Here is a 14,748-nt window from a genome sequence, read left to right on the forward strand (position 1 = left end):
CGGAAGAAATTAGAGCTCATTTGATTTGTTGGAGATTTAAGAAAAGATATACATGTTGGTTTATGCATGGTGAGAAAATTGGGAAATGTAGTGCTACCAATAGAAATTTTGTTTTGGAAGAGAATGATGATAATGTAGAAATTGTTGATAATTTTGAGCTTCATTCCAACGATGATTTTGAGAATGTCGAAAATTTTGATAATGTACTTAAACTTGATTGCAACGAGGATGTTTGTGAGATTATTGATGAAAATGTAGAATACGATTTTACTGAAAATCTAGAGGACATGTTACGTAATGTGGAAGATCAAATTAGTGATAAAAATTATAAAAAATTTCAGTATATGTCTAATGAATCCAAAAAGCCGTTATATCCCGGGGTCTCCAACCCACCCTTTAATGGTTAAATTGTCTTTAGTTAAGATGATATTATGCGAAACTAGCCACATGAATACTCTAATTTTTGGTAGTACCGGCAAGTTCCACCATATCATTACATGTTTTGGTTGATATCCATCAAAATTAAGAATTTTATAAATCAAATGAGTTGAAAACTTCTGTGAGGCTTCCCATTTCCACTCAATTTTGTCGTGTGAGTAAGTGAATGAAGTGGAGCTGATTAGATGTAGTAATTCTGTCCATTCCTGAAAATCTATTCCTACTAATGAAGTTTTAAATTTCACTAATCGCCCTTGAGAGTGTACCACATCAACTAAGAATATGTTTGGGTTTGTACATTGAGTAAACAAAGTGTAGTACCTAGTAGGAAGTGTGCAGTTTTGATACCATTGATCAACCCAGAACCTGCGAATTTACCCATGGTTCATAAGATACCCCCATTTCCCCTACATGATTAACTTTCAACATAGCAGTCCAAAAGACATAATTTAATGGATGGTGATTGGTCACATACTTATGTATTAGAAGGGTTTTCCAAAGTCCATTGTATTCAGAATTTTTCAATTTCCACCACCATTTGAGTAGAAGAGGTATGTTCATTTGTCTTAGATCGAGAATTCCTAAACCACCAACTTGTTTAGCTAAATTTGAGGTGTACCAGTCTATGAGAATATATTTTTTTCTTTTTAGAATTACCTTGCCATAAGAACTGTCTTCTAATCTTATCTATTTGTTTAATTACCGTAAGAGGAATCCTATAGACTCAGAGTGCATATAAAGGGGCAGCTGTAAGGACTGAGTTTATTAAGGTTAAACGACCTCCTATGAATAGCAAGCTTCCTTGCCATTGTTGCAGCTTACTTTCTATCTTATTTACCAGAAAAGACCAGTCAACTACTTGCAATTTTTTATAGTGTAAGGGCAGTTCTAAATATTTAATAGGAAAATTTCCTTGTTGAACAACACAGATTGTCGTAATAAATATTGTTTTCCTTAGCTTTTTCTCGAATTATAATTTTTTTTTTTAAAATAAGCCTGGTTCTAATATTTGAATCTATATTGCATCACTACAAACTTTAAATTGTATTTAATTTTCTTTCATGATGCTCACTTTATTTTTCTGAGTATAATGAATCTAATATTATATATATTGTACAATAACTATTTTTTTTTCTAAGTTGAACAACGCAAATTGGTTTGCAAATATTTTTACCCCCTTGCTTTTCTCGAATTATAAAAAACTGAAAATAATAGGATGTTTCTAATATTTGAATCTATATTACTTCGAAAACTTTAAATTGAATAAAATTTGGTTGTAAAAAAAATGGTGTGTTCACAATCGCGCGTCCAGAATTTCTGTACATTGTCACTCAATAATATTCGATTTTTTGTTTTAATTTATCTCAAAGAAATTGTGTACTATATTTAGATATTAATATCAAAATACAATGAATTCCCAACACAACGCGGACACCTAGTTAAAAAAATAGCAGAAAGATATAAAAATAAATCTCCAATTATATTTAATAAGGAGACTATATTGAGCAGTACAATCTACAACGTGAACTTAGAAAATGAAAATATAAATATGAAACAAAACATGCCATCTACTTAAAAAGTACCTTTACCTATCTCTATTAATTTTGAATTAGTATTTGTGATGTAAAATGATAAAATAGTGAGCTGTTATTCCGAGGGAAATAGTGTAGTAATTACTTTATATGTTGATGTTAAAAATAGTTCCTGTAAGAAATAGTGTAGTAATTACTTTATATGTACCAAAATAATGAATTAAATAATGAGAAAAAGTTACAGAATCTAAACGTTTTTAGCGGGGAAATAAAGCAGCTGTTATTCCGAGGGAATAACTGGAAACTGTTTTTTCCGGTCCTAACTGTTCAAATTTTTTCATGCATGAATCTCAACGAAGAAATTTTTTTCATGTGTGAATCTCAACGAAAATCAACAATTGGAATAGGAATAACAGGTTCATGTTATTCCTTTGGATTAACAGGTTATTTATTTCCTTCTAGCGGACACCATGCCACTTTTTTCGTTTCTCAGTATCTCTTGATCTAAAAACATAACCCTAGAAGATTGAATTAAATTAAGATAGCCCATGCATAAGCCAACACATACAATTCTATCATGCATATATAAAGGAATTCCCTTAAAATATTGAAGATTTCAGCCAAAAAGATTTTTCTTTATTGATTCACATCTTGGGATTTACATAGAGCTTACATTTTCCTAATAAGTCCCTAGACTTCTCTATAATCCCTTTTACCAAAAGAACCCTAACAAAAGCACTAATAGCAAAGATGCAAATCTCTAACCATACCAAGCATAGAGTATTGGAAGAAAAGAGAACGAGAGATTTGCAGATTTGCATACCTGTCAATAGTAGAAATTTCTCTCTCTTCATCAAAAAGCAAACAAAGCAGACAATCAACAAGTAAAGAAAGGAAAGGTTCAACAAACAGCAAAGAAATAATGGAACTGACACATTAGGTCTAAAAGTCTGATGGTTTGCAGGTCCAGGTTTGGAAATCGGAATCATAAACTGCTGCTCCAACTCCCTGGTCGGCATTGTCTTCTGGGAAAAAAACATTCTGTTCATGTAAGTTACAAACAAAATCATTGCTTCCATTGCTCAAAGCTTCCAAAAGGTGCAGATCCGCCGGTTCAACTAAGGTCCCCTTCTCGAACCAATCCTCTTGACACATTAAGTTATTGTTTTTGTTGACATTCCCATTCCCATTCCTATTTCCATTAATGGCTCCCTTGTTTTGTAGTATGTTGCCAATCTTGTCGCTCTCCATGGAAACAACGGTCTCCCTGCACAAAGTAAATCATGCAACCATTTTATTTATTTATTGTTGCATTTGTTATGCATTTGGAGAATGTTAGAGTAAAAAAAAATTGTCATCTTACGTGAGAGGGATCAAATCAGTAGGTTGATCCACAAATGTTTCTTGGATTCCATCCATCGGAGCCCATGTGATGTCTTGAGTGGGATCATTCATTGGAACATTGTATCGAATATTGAACTCAGTAGTATCCTTGCTGCCATTACAATAGTTACTAAAAATACAGTGAAGTGTAGCATACCAGTACATACCAGTACCTGGGTATCCAATGTTGACATAATGCTCTTATGGTTAAATAACCAGGACCTGAGTAATTCTAAACTGGCAAAATAACTCACCATTGAGATAGCATCGGATTATGCGGAGGCACCATTTGTTGGCCATCATTCATACCATACCAAAAGGGACTAGGTTCTTCATTTCGTTGAAACAATTGGTTCAATCCACACTGAGAATTAAGAATACAAGTAAAAGTTAAAGATGAAAAAAGAAGATTTTATTCATATATTCATCTTAGATTACTATACAAAAATCAAAACCGATCGACCTACCAAGAATATAATCAGGGATAACCATAAAGAGACCGTTTCTTTTGGTATTATCTGGCTACTTATTTATTCGACAACACACAAATAAATGAAGGATTCAAAACCTAAAAGAGTACTAGTACTGCAAATAAATAAAAGCTGAATTCAGTGAAGTGTAGCATACCTCTGCATTGAAGTATAGATCCTGTAGGCTCTTTTGCTAGGGAAAAGAAAAGATTCGTTAGTTATCTATAATAAAAAGCAATAACTGTTTCCAAAAATAAAAAAGGAATCATTATTTGTTGTTCACAATTGGAGAAAAAAAATATGAAAAGTTTGAAGGAGATGTTAACCTTTTGAACTCGAATATGATTAACAAAATTGTCAAGTTCTTTCTCCATATTCTCTAACACGTTTACGTCTTCAATCTCATTGATATTTTGAATGTCACTGAAATTATATTTCAATTTAATTCATTGTGTATATTGAGGCCTCAATTATATTAGGTATTATTCCATATATAGAGACTTCATTTACAAATCCTACAAATCACTTAACCAACTTGAAATCAGCATCTGGGCAAATGATAAATTTCTGTAGTAGAGAAAAAGTTTAAGTTCCTTACACCAATGGACCTAAGATATTTTGAAATCTATCTATTTTGGCTGCATAAGCTAATAATTCTTTTTGCACTTCCTGCAAAAGAAAAGAAAATCAAATCTTAAAAATAAATATCCTATACAAAAAAACCAATATGAAAACAAATTTCAATACAGTTTTCAATAATTACGAAGATAATGAGTAATGTAAATATTAACAATCTTTATATGTTAAAAACAAATTATATGTGCATTAATTATTCATTTAGTGGTTGGTTTTCGGATATCAGTTTTTTCAAAACATTACCTCAATTGGCGGGGAGCTGAAAGAGGAAAAACAAAAAATTAATCAATAACTATCAAAAAAGAATAACATATTAATTAATAATTAACTGAAATAAAATAAAACTAACCCTTGATTAATTAGTTCTTCCATATTAACCTTGTGATCAACTTTTTTAAATGTTTTCCTTAAAGCCTGTTTAGGCCTAATAAAACTTAGATTAACAATTTACCAAATAAGTAACTAAATAAATAAATAAATTACAATAATTATAAAAAAAATATTATAGTTATGAAACTTTCCTCAAGGCTTTCCGTTCTTCTGCTCAATTGAAAAAACAAATTAAAAAGGGAGATTTAATTAGAAAAAAAATCCAAAAAAAATAATAATAAATTGTAAATCGATTTCGAAAAATACATACCTTTTCTCCCTGTCTTGTGCAGTGAAGGAACCATACCTTTTGATTACCTCTTCAAAGTTACTATAAATAAAACAACGAAAAGAACATGCATGCTTTACCAAAGTTTTCAAGAAAGGAAATGCAACTCGTGGACTTTGGATTTCACAACTTAACATGGAAAACCATGTATTTCATTACGGAAGAAAAAAAAACTTAACCCTTAAATACTTTTGGTGTTTTGCTAGAAGTAATATGCACATTTGCAAAAAGGAGTTAGTTACCTATTTTCCCCCAAGCAAAGTGAAGGTTTTCCCAGAGTGGAAAAAATGACAAGGAGGACATCGACATCACACAAAATTGATAGTTCTTTGGCCTTTTTGAGGATGCCCGTTTTCCGTTTAGAATATGTCACTAGTCGGTTGTTAGTTTCCAATTTCTGAATCTTTATCTTGTTTCTCCCCATTTTCTGTTCACCATAGTCAGAAACAATTTAGAAAGTTGACGTTACCAACAAAAAAATAATGGAAATAAATCATTCTATTTTAATTATAAATAATTTGTGTAATAGGTGATAATAGTTTTGCAATTAAAAATGTTAACGAGTCTAGCTACAAAGCTTGAACTTGGTCATCTCGGAACGAGCTGAGGCAGTTTATTAACAGCTTATTCATATTGTGAGAAGTACATAGATCAAGATTTTTTTTTTTCGATTTGTTGTTGTGAAATACGCTTTGGCCACGAGAATTTCATCTTCTTCTTATTACAAAAGTTTCATCCTCTCATGGTGGGCACAAAGAGAGATATTGATAGAGTCAGAATATAGCTTAATCCTATTTAACGGATAAATCAAAGTTCATTGATGAAATAAAGATATTGGAAAAAAAAACAGCAATTGGGGAAAGAAGAATAGAAGATAGTAAATAATGAAGCTTCTTCCTCTTTTGTTGAGAACCAAGAGAGAGAGGAAAAGAGTCCGAAAATATTTCATCTTCTTGTGGGAGCTGAGAAACGAGCCAAGCCAGCACGTCGGCTGGATCAAGTTTGAACTCCCTAATACCGAGCCCAGCCAGAATCAAGCGAGCTAATTATAAGTTATTTCCGAACTGAGCTCGAGTAAGCTACGAGTCTATGAAGTTTTTTGTGGTCTTTTTGGAAACAACAATACAGAATAAATATTTTTTTCCCATAGTTGATTGAGCTTCAAACAATACAACGTTACTAAAGAAAATAGAAGTAAATGAATAAAATACTTAGTCATAAGTAGTCTGAAAATTATTTGTCTAAATTTTACTGAAAGGATCAATGATTCGGTAAAGAAGTAATGAAATTCTCAAATAAAATGGCCATTATTGGAGATGAGAAAGGAGGAAACAAAAGAAAACAGTATGTAATTAAAATGAATCACCTCAGTTCTCTTGATAACTCTCCTTATAAATGAACAAAGCAAACAAAATGAATGGCTATATATACAAATACAACTCGGGCGAAAACTTAGCGATGAATAAACTAAATATAGAATTATAACTGTAGATCAAAAGAACAAACAGCAAACACGGAGAAAATTAATTATAAATGTGTCAAACAATAGAAGAAAAATAGAATTTGAATTATAAACGTGTCAAAATATATTTTTAATATACTAGAAAAATAAATAGAAATTGAGATATGTTGCTAAACTTTTGTTATATTTAGATATCTATGCACAACTACGGAAATTTTATATATCCTAATTAAAAATCAAGAGAATTTTCAATATATTTTTGAAATTACTGATTTTATTTTTTCACTGCAAATTTACTTCAAATCCATCTCGTAAAATTAAATAATTGTTTGAACGTCTAATTGTGAAATAAATTGAAGCACAAAAAAATTTCCTCTAAAATAACTACTACTCTCAGTCTACTTTTACATAATTACAATGGTAAAAAAAAATAAGTTAGGTTAAAAAAAACCGTGTTTAATTATTTGGACATCCAAATAAAAGAAACATATAATTATAAAAAAAATTTAATTAGTTTTCATAAATCTAATTTTTTTGAAAACATGAGGTGACGTGAGGTGACGTAACATGAAATGATTATTCTTGATTTAGTTTAGGAAAATATGAGTGGAGGTGATTTGGAATATATTGTTCTCCTTGATTTAGTTAAGAAATTGTGAGGTGGCGTGACATATTGCGATTTCATCACGTTATATATAGATCATTTTTTTATGTGACCTAAATAAAATAGTGGAAATAGACATCTTATGTAAATAAACATTTTAATTTTTTTTAGATTTAATGTTAGTTCATTGAAACAAATCAGAAAAATCATATAAAATTAAAAATTAGATTAAAATAAAAAGTAATGTTGAAAAATCTAGTCCCGTGATCTGACGTGGCTATATCAAATTTGTGTTATCTAATTATTATATTTATTGAAAAGAGACATGTCACGTTAGTGGGCACATCTTATCACACAAATCATGTCAGGAGCGGAGTTAGACCTTCAGACTATGGGAGTCAAATGTGAATAGGAGTTAATTTTATAGTATTCACAGTATTTTGTTTTAAACTGTTATGTTTTGATCCAAATTGCTATTCGGGCCTGTTGGACTTTGTATCTTTAATATGTAGTCTCTTGTCATAAGAGAGAACTAAGTCTAACCAGAATATCATTTTCAGTTGTCTCTGTCTCTTCCTCTTCTCAAACCCTAGAAAACCTAACAAATTGATATCAGAGCCATCTTACCGTCGGCAGTCGATCGACGGTTCCAGGGTTCAGATCTGTTCCGCTGCCGTTAGGGTTTTCAATTTCGCTTCGCTAATCAAATTCATTTTTCTCTGTTGCGGGTAGCGTTTCTGTGTGGTCGGCGATTTCACCTGAACCGCGATAATTCCTTCTGTGTTGCGTGACTCTGATTTAGGTGTGGTGTACGCGCTTCTGTGAGCCGCGATTTGTTGATTTGGGTGCTTTGTACACACCGAATAATTGAAGCAGGTCAAATCTAAGATCCTCTAATTTTTCCCATAAATTTGGCGTTTCTCCCATAAATTTGGCGTTTCTGTTATAATTCCGAAACAATTAAAGTTCATATCCGGTTTGATTTGTGCTAAATTCCATTTTCTGTTAAATTGGAATTTTCAAATTTGGATTTTGTGTTTCGGTGATTGGAGGAATTTTGATAATTTGGGGAATTAATTAATTGGGTGTTTTAAGAAATTAAATGGATATGTCAGCGAAGTATGATATTGAGAAGTATGATGGGAAGATGAGTTTTGCACTATGGCAAGTGCGCGTGGCGGCAATTTTGTCGAGCCAAGGCATTAAGGATGCCATTTTTGGTCGAGATAATTTGATTGATGCGTTGACGGATAGTAAGTGGAGAAATATGGATGATAAGGCACTCTCTATTATCCAATTGTGTTTGAGCAATTCGACACTGCAAGAGGTCCTATCGGAGAAAACCGCTAAGAGTTTGTGGGAGAAATTGGAGAACATTTACATGAAGAAGTCTCTCATCAATCGATTGCGGTTGAAATTGCGCCTCTACACCCTTCGCATGGTTTAAGGTACATCAGTTTCCGATCATATTTCGGAGTTTGCATCTATTTTGAATGATTTGGGTAAGATTGATGTTAAGGTGAAGGATGAGGACCAAACGCTTTTGTTATTGTGCTCATTACTCTCATCATACAAGGCATTTAGAGACATGTTAATTTATAGTAGAGACAAGATTTCTCTTGAGGATGTTAAGAGCAATTTGCAAGCCAAGTTGCATATTGATAATGAAATGACCAATAATGAGAAAGGGAGTCAAGGTGTTGGTTTGGTTGTTGATCGAGGTAGGTCATGGGACCGAAACTCGAAAGATACAAGGACCCGTTCGAAGTCTAGGCACAAGAATTTGGCGTGTAACTATTGTAAGAAGAAGGGACACATTAAGGCCGATTGTTTCAAGCTCAAAAATAAACAAAAGGCGGATACTAAAGGTACTTCTTCAGAAGAGGCCAATGTGCCTGAGTGTGACACGGTTGATACTCTTTGTGTGGTAGATACCAATGTTGATGACAAACATTGTTGGGTGATGGATACGGGTGCTTCGCAACATATGACTCCGAATAGAGATTGGTTTGAGACTTATGAGCCTACGGATGGTAAGGTTCTCATGGGGAACAATAACATGTGTATGGTTACCGGAATTGGTTCGGTGACAATTAAGTTCTATGATGGAAAGGTCCGAAGGTTAACGGGTGTGAGGCATATAACTGATTTGTCGAAGAATTTGATTTCTTTGGGGTCTCTTGAGGAAAAGGGGTGCAAGTTCCAAAGTGAAGGTGGAGTCCTTAGGGTTTCTAAAGGGGCTCTCACAATTATGAAGGCGAAGAGAATTGGAACTCTTTATTTCCTACAAGGTTCCATGGTCACGGACTCGGCTGCCATTGCGCGTTCGAGTACTATCTCGGATGCGGATGCTACAAAGTTGTGGCATATGAGATCGGGGCATATGAGCGAGCGAGAAATGACCATTTTGAGCAAGAGAGGCTTGTTGTGTGGCCAATGCACGGGCAACTTGGAGTTTTGTGAGCATTGTGTATTTGGCAAGCATAAGAGGTTGAGCTTCTCTACGACCATTCATTCGACCAAGGGAACATTAGACTATATCCATTCGGATCTTTGGGGACCTTCTCGCGAGCCATATAAAGGTAAAGGTTCACGTTACATGCTTACTTTCATTGATGATTTCTCAAGGAAGGTTTAGGCTTATTTCTTGAAAGAGAAAAGCGATGTGTTTCGCACCTTCAAAGAATGGAAATCACTTTTGGAGAACCAAACGGGGAGGAAAGTTAAGAGGTTGAGAACCAATAATGGTTTGGAGTTTTGCAACCGTGAGTTTGATAACATTTGTAAGGCCGAAGGGATTGTTCGGCACAAGACGGTGGTTCACACTCCTCAGCAAAATGGTGTTGCAGAAAGGATGAATATGACACTACTTGAGAGGTCTAGAAGTATGCTTTCAAATGCGGGTTTGGGTAAGGAGTTTTGGACAGAAGCCATTAACACATCTTGCTATTTGGTGAATCGATCTCCTACCACTTCAATTGAATTGAAGACACCCGAAGAAGTGTGGTCGGGTAAGCCGGCCGATTATTCGAATTTGAGGGTGTTTGGTTGTCCCGCTTATGCACATGTGAATGAAGGAAAGTTGGAGCCTAGATCAAAGAAATGTGTTTTTGTTGGGTATCCCAAAAATGTGAAGGGGTATAAATTGTGGTGTCCCGAATCATCCAAGTTCCTTATCTCGAGAGATGTCATTTTCAATGAGTTGACAATGTTAAAAGCAAATGATGTTGCACCCGAGCCGACTATTAAGGAGAATGAGAAGGTTGAGAAGAAGGTGGAGTTTGAGGAACCGGTCCAAGAAGGTGATGATGCGATCTCACATGATGATGCCAATTTAGATGAAGGCCAAGAAGAGGCACAACCATATGCATTGTCAAGGGACCGAGCTAGAAGAGAAATTCGACCACCTACAAGGTATGGATACTCCGACTTTGCTTATTGTTTGGCGATTGCAGAGGATGTGGAGTATTGTGAGCCATCTTCCTACAAGGAAGCCATTTCTTCCAATGATGCGGCCAATTGGATCGCTGCTATGAATGAAGAGTTACAATCCTTGCAACAAAATGAGACTTGGTCTCTTGTGAAGCCTCCTAATGGTAAGAGGATTGTGGGTTGCAAGTGGGTGTTTAAGAGGAAGATTGATGGCTCAAATCCCGCGGATTTTCGATACAAAGCAAGGCTTGTGGCTAAAGGGTATAGTCAAGTCCAAGGTGTGGACTTCAATGATGTGTTTTCTCCTGTAGTAAAGCATACCTCCATTCGAGTTTTGCTCTCTTTGGTGGCAATGAAGGATTTGGAGTTAGAACAAATGGATGTGAAAACCGTCTTTTTGCATGGTGATTTGGAGGAGCAAATTTACATGAGTCAACCGGAGGGTTTTGAGGTTGTGGGAAAGAATGACTGTGTGTGTCTTTTGAAGAAGTCCATTTATGGCCTTAAGCAATCACCGCGGCAATGGTACAAGAAATTTGACTCATTTATGGTGAGTATTGATTTCCATCGTTCCAATTATGATAGTTGTCTCTATTTCAAGAAGTCTGATGGTGGGGATTTTGTTTACTTGTTGCTCTATGTGGATGACATGTTGATTGCATCCTCAAACTTGAAAGAAATTAGGAGGTTGAAAGAGCAATTAAGTTCGGCATTTGAGATGAAAGATTTAGGGGCCGCCAAAAGGATTCTCGGAATGGAGATCACAAGGGATAGGTCCAAAAGAAAGTTGTTTCTTTCACAAAAGAGTTTTGCCGAGAAAGTGTTACGCCGTTTTGGCATGGAGAAAGCAAAGGTTGTTTCAACACCTCTTGCAGCGCATTTCAAGCTTTCGGCCGCTTTAAGCCCAAAATCTGATGCTGAGAAGAGATATATGGAAAATGTTCCATATTCGAGTGCAGTCGGGAGTCTCATGTACTTGATGGTGTGTACTCGACCCGACATTGCTCAAGCTGTTAGTGTGGTAAGTAGATATCTCTCGTCCCGGGAAAGGGCATTGGGAAGCGGTGAAGTGGATCTTCCGCTATTTGAGAGGTACTATTGATGCTCATTTGGAGTTTGGTAATGGTAAGGCACTAACGGGTTATGTGGATGCGGATTTTGCAGGTGATTTAGACAAGAGGCCGAATATGGTAATGGTAAGGCACTAACGGGTTATGTTTTTACCCTTGGAGATTGTACAATTAGTTGGAAGTCTACACTTCAAACAACTGTTGCACTCTCAAGTACCGAGGCCGAATACATGACAATTACTGAGGCTATTAAGGAGGCTATTTGGCTCAAGACGTTTGTTGGTGAGATGTCTTCTTTCGAGGGTCCTATTACGGTGTTTTGTGACAACTAAAGCGCGATACATTTGACCAAGGACCGCATCTACCATGAGAAGACGAAGCACATTGACATTCGGTACCATTTTGTTCGAGATGTGATCTCGGAAGGCAAGGTTGTTGTGAAGAAGATTGGTACTGAATCAAATCCGGCCGATATGCTCACAAAGCCTCTTCCAATTGCAAAGTTCAAGCTTTGTTCAAGTTTGGTGTCGGTTTGTTTCTAGCTAGTTTGAGCTAGTTTTGTTTCTAGGATGTTGCTAGTGTATCTTTATGTTTGCTTTATGCATTTGCTTTATGTTTTAGTTTGTTTTAGATGCAATTTGGTTCAAGGTGGAGATTGTTATGTTTTGACCCAAATTGCTATTCGGGCCCGTTGGGCTTTGTATCTTTAATATGTAGTCTCTTGTCATGAGAGAGAACTAAGTCTAACCAGAATATCATTTTCAGTTGTCTCTGTCTCTTACTCTCTTCCTCTTCTCAAACCCTAGAAAACCTAACATAAACTATATAGAAAAATACATGTTAATATATATATATATATATATATATATATATAGGAATATGCTAGCATGCTATGCATAGCATAGAGCCCCTCCATGCAACGCCTTGGATTTTGACTTTTCAAAATCGTAACGGTCGATCCGAACTGTTCATCTTGTTATCCATATTAATATGTATTTGGAGACCAAATTTTACATTTTTTGGAATTTTTTTACTATTTCTTTAGATTTATTGAAAATCGCTGTTTTTTTTATGGTCCAGATTTGCTGAAAACAGCAATTTTCAATAAATCTAAAGAAATAGTAAAAAAATTCCAAAAAATTTAAAATTCGGTCCCCAAATACATATTAATATGGATAACAAGATGAACGGTTCGGATCGACCGTTAGGATTTTGAAAAGTTAAAATCCAAGGCGTTGCATGGAGGGGCTCTATGGTATGCATAGCATGCTAGCATATTCCTATATATATATATATATATATATATTTAAAACTAATGGGGTCAATTGACCATCATATTTTATGCATAGCTCCGCTTCTGATATCACGTGACATGATATGATGTAACAGAATGGATAATAACGTGATTAATGGCCGAGTGGCTCTAAGTGAACTGTAACCCGAGAAAGGAGGATCACATTTTCATTGGTAGGAATTTAAGAAAAAAATAGATATAAGTTGCATGTAAATGTTTCTTTCCAAATTGTTCTCTCATACATTTGTACGGAAAGCATTTGTTTATAGTCAATTTTACATGAACAAGAATTGCTCCGCCATAAACGGAGAATCTCTATCATGTATATATCTAAGTTATTCTAATTGGCAAATAATTATAAATATATATAATTTCACTCATATATAATTTAGGGAAAATATTTTTTTCTCCTGTCTCCCATTTCCCAAAAAGATCCGTATCCTCCGAGGTATCTGACTCAAAAAAAATGAAATGGAAGGCCCAGATTTAATATCAGCCGATGCTTGCTCGGGATGATGGACGGGTAGTATTATTTGTGCTTTGAGATTCGTGCCAAGTTAAAAATTCCAATCTTGAGTTGTCTGATTTACCCCCTGATCAGAAACAATCTCTGCAAGAATTCAATAGAGTTCATTAGAGTTGATTTCAGTAGAATAGATTTTGAATTGAATTTTTGCGGCCATTTTTATTAATATCCTTAAAGAAAAACTAAATTTTAAAAATAACCCTACATTTAATTTTTTATTAAAAATACCCCAACCGCCACGCCCACAGGCGGCCCAAAACACAAGCGGAGCGCCCGTGGCTGGGGCGCCCCATGGCCCTTTTTATTTTTTTTATTTTTTTTTAGAGATGTTAGTATTTTGATTTGAATAATTTTGTGAAAAAAAAGTTTTCTTATTTAGAGTGTATGCCAAAAAATAAAATATTTGATATATTTACGAAGTGATGTCGTAAATTTTTATAACTTTGATTTTTTTATTTTTATATTTTTGGTGAACTTTGATTTTATTTGTCAGTTGGATATCACAAGTCTAAATATAACACTAATAAGGACTTGGCCTTTATTATGGTTTTTATAATATATGAATAATATACACATACACATACACATACACATATATACATACACATACACATATACATATACATACACATACACATACACACACACATATACATATACTAATAAGGACTTGGCCTTTATTATGGTTTTTATAATATATGTATAATATACACATATACACATATACACATATACATATACTAGTATTTTGATTTAAATAATTTTGTGAAGAAAAAGTTTTCTTGTTTAGAGTGTATGCCAAAAAATAAAACATTTGGATATATTTATGAAGTGATGTCGTAAATTCATATAATATGCAATAAATTTTTTTTACGAAATTGATTTTCAGTGGTTCGTATAAAAGTTATACAGATTCAATTAATTTTATGTATAGATATTTTCTTATAATTTTGAACGAAAATTTTAACTGAGAATTTTTATTTTTTATTATGTATGCACATATATGTTGATAAATGTCATTTGGAGATGCAATATGTTGGAGATCTTTAACCAAGAGACATCATGTCATGGATCACATGCATACTCTTTTTTTGATATGTTGGATCTAATACGCCTTAGTTTGTATGAAATTTTGGGCCAAACCTTGATCACACGGTTACTAAGTGGTAAGGACATAACTTTTATACAAACATTGTATTGGATCCAGAGGAGTATATGTTATGTTTTATCACATGGGATTGCA

This window comes from Carex rostrata, chromosome 29 (assembly GCF_964058835.1).
Source record: "Carex rostrata chromosome 29, lpCarRost1.2, whole genome shotgun sequence".
NCBI classification, from domain to species: Eukaryota; Viridiplantae; Streptophyta; class Magnoliopsida; order Poales; family Cyperaceae; genus Carex; species Carex rostrata.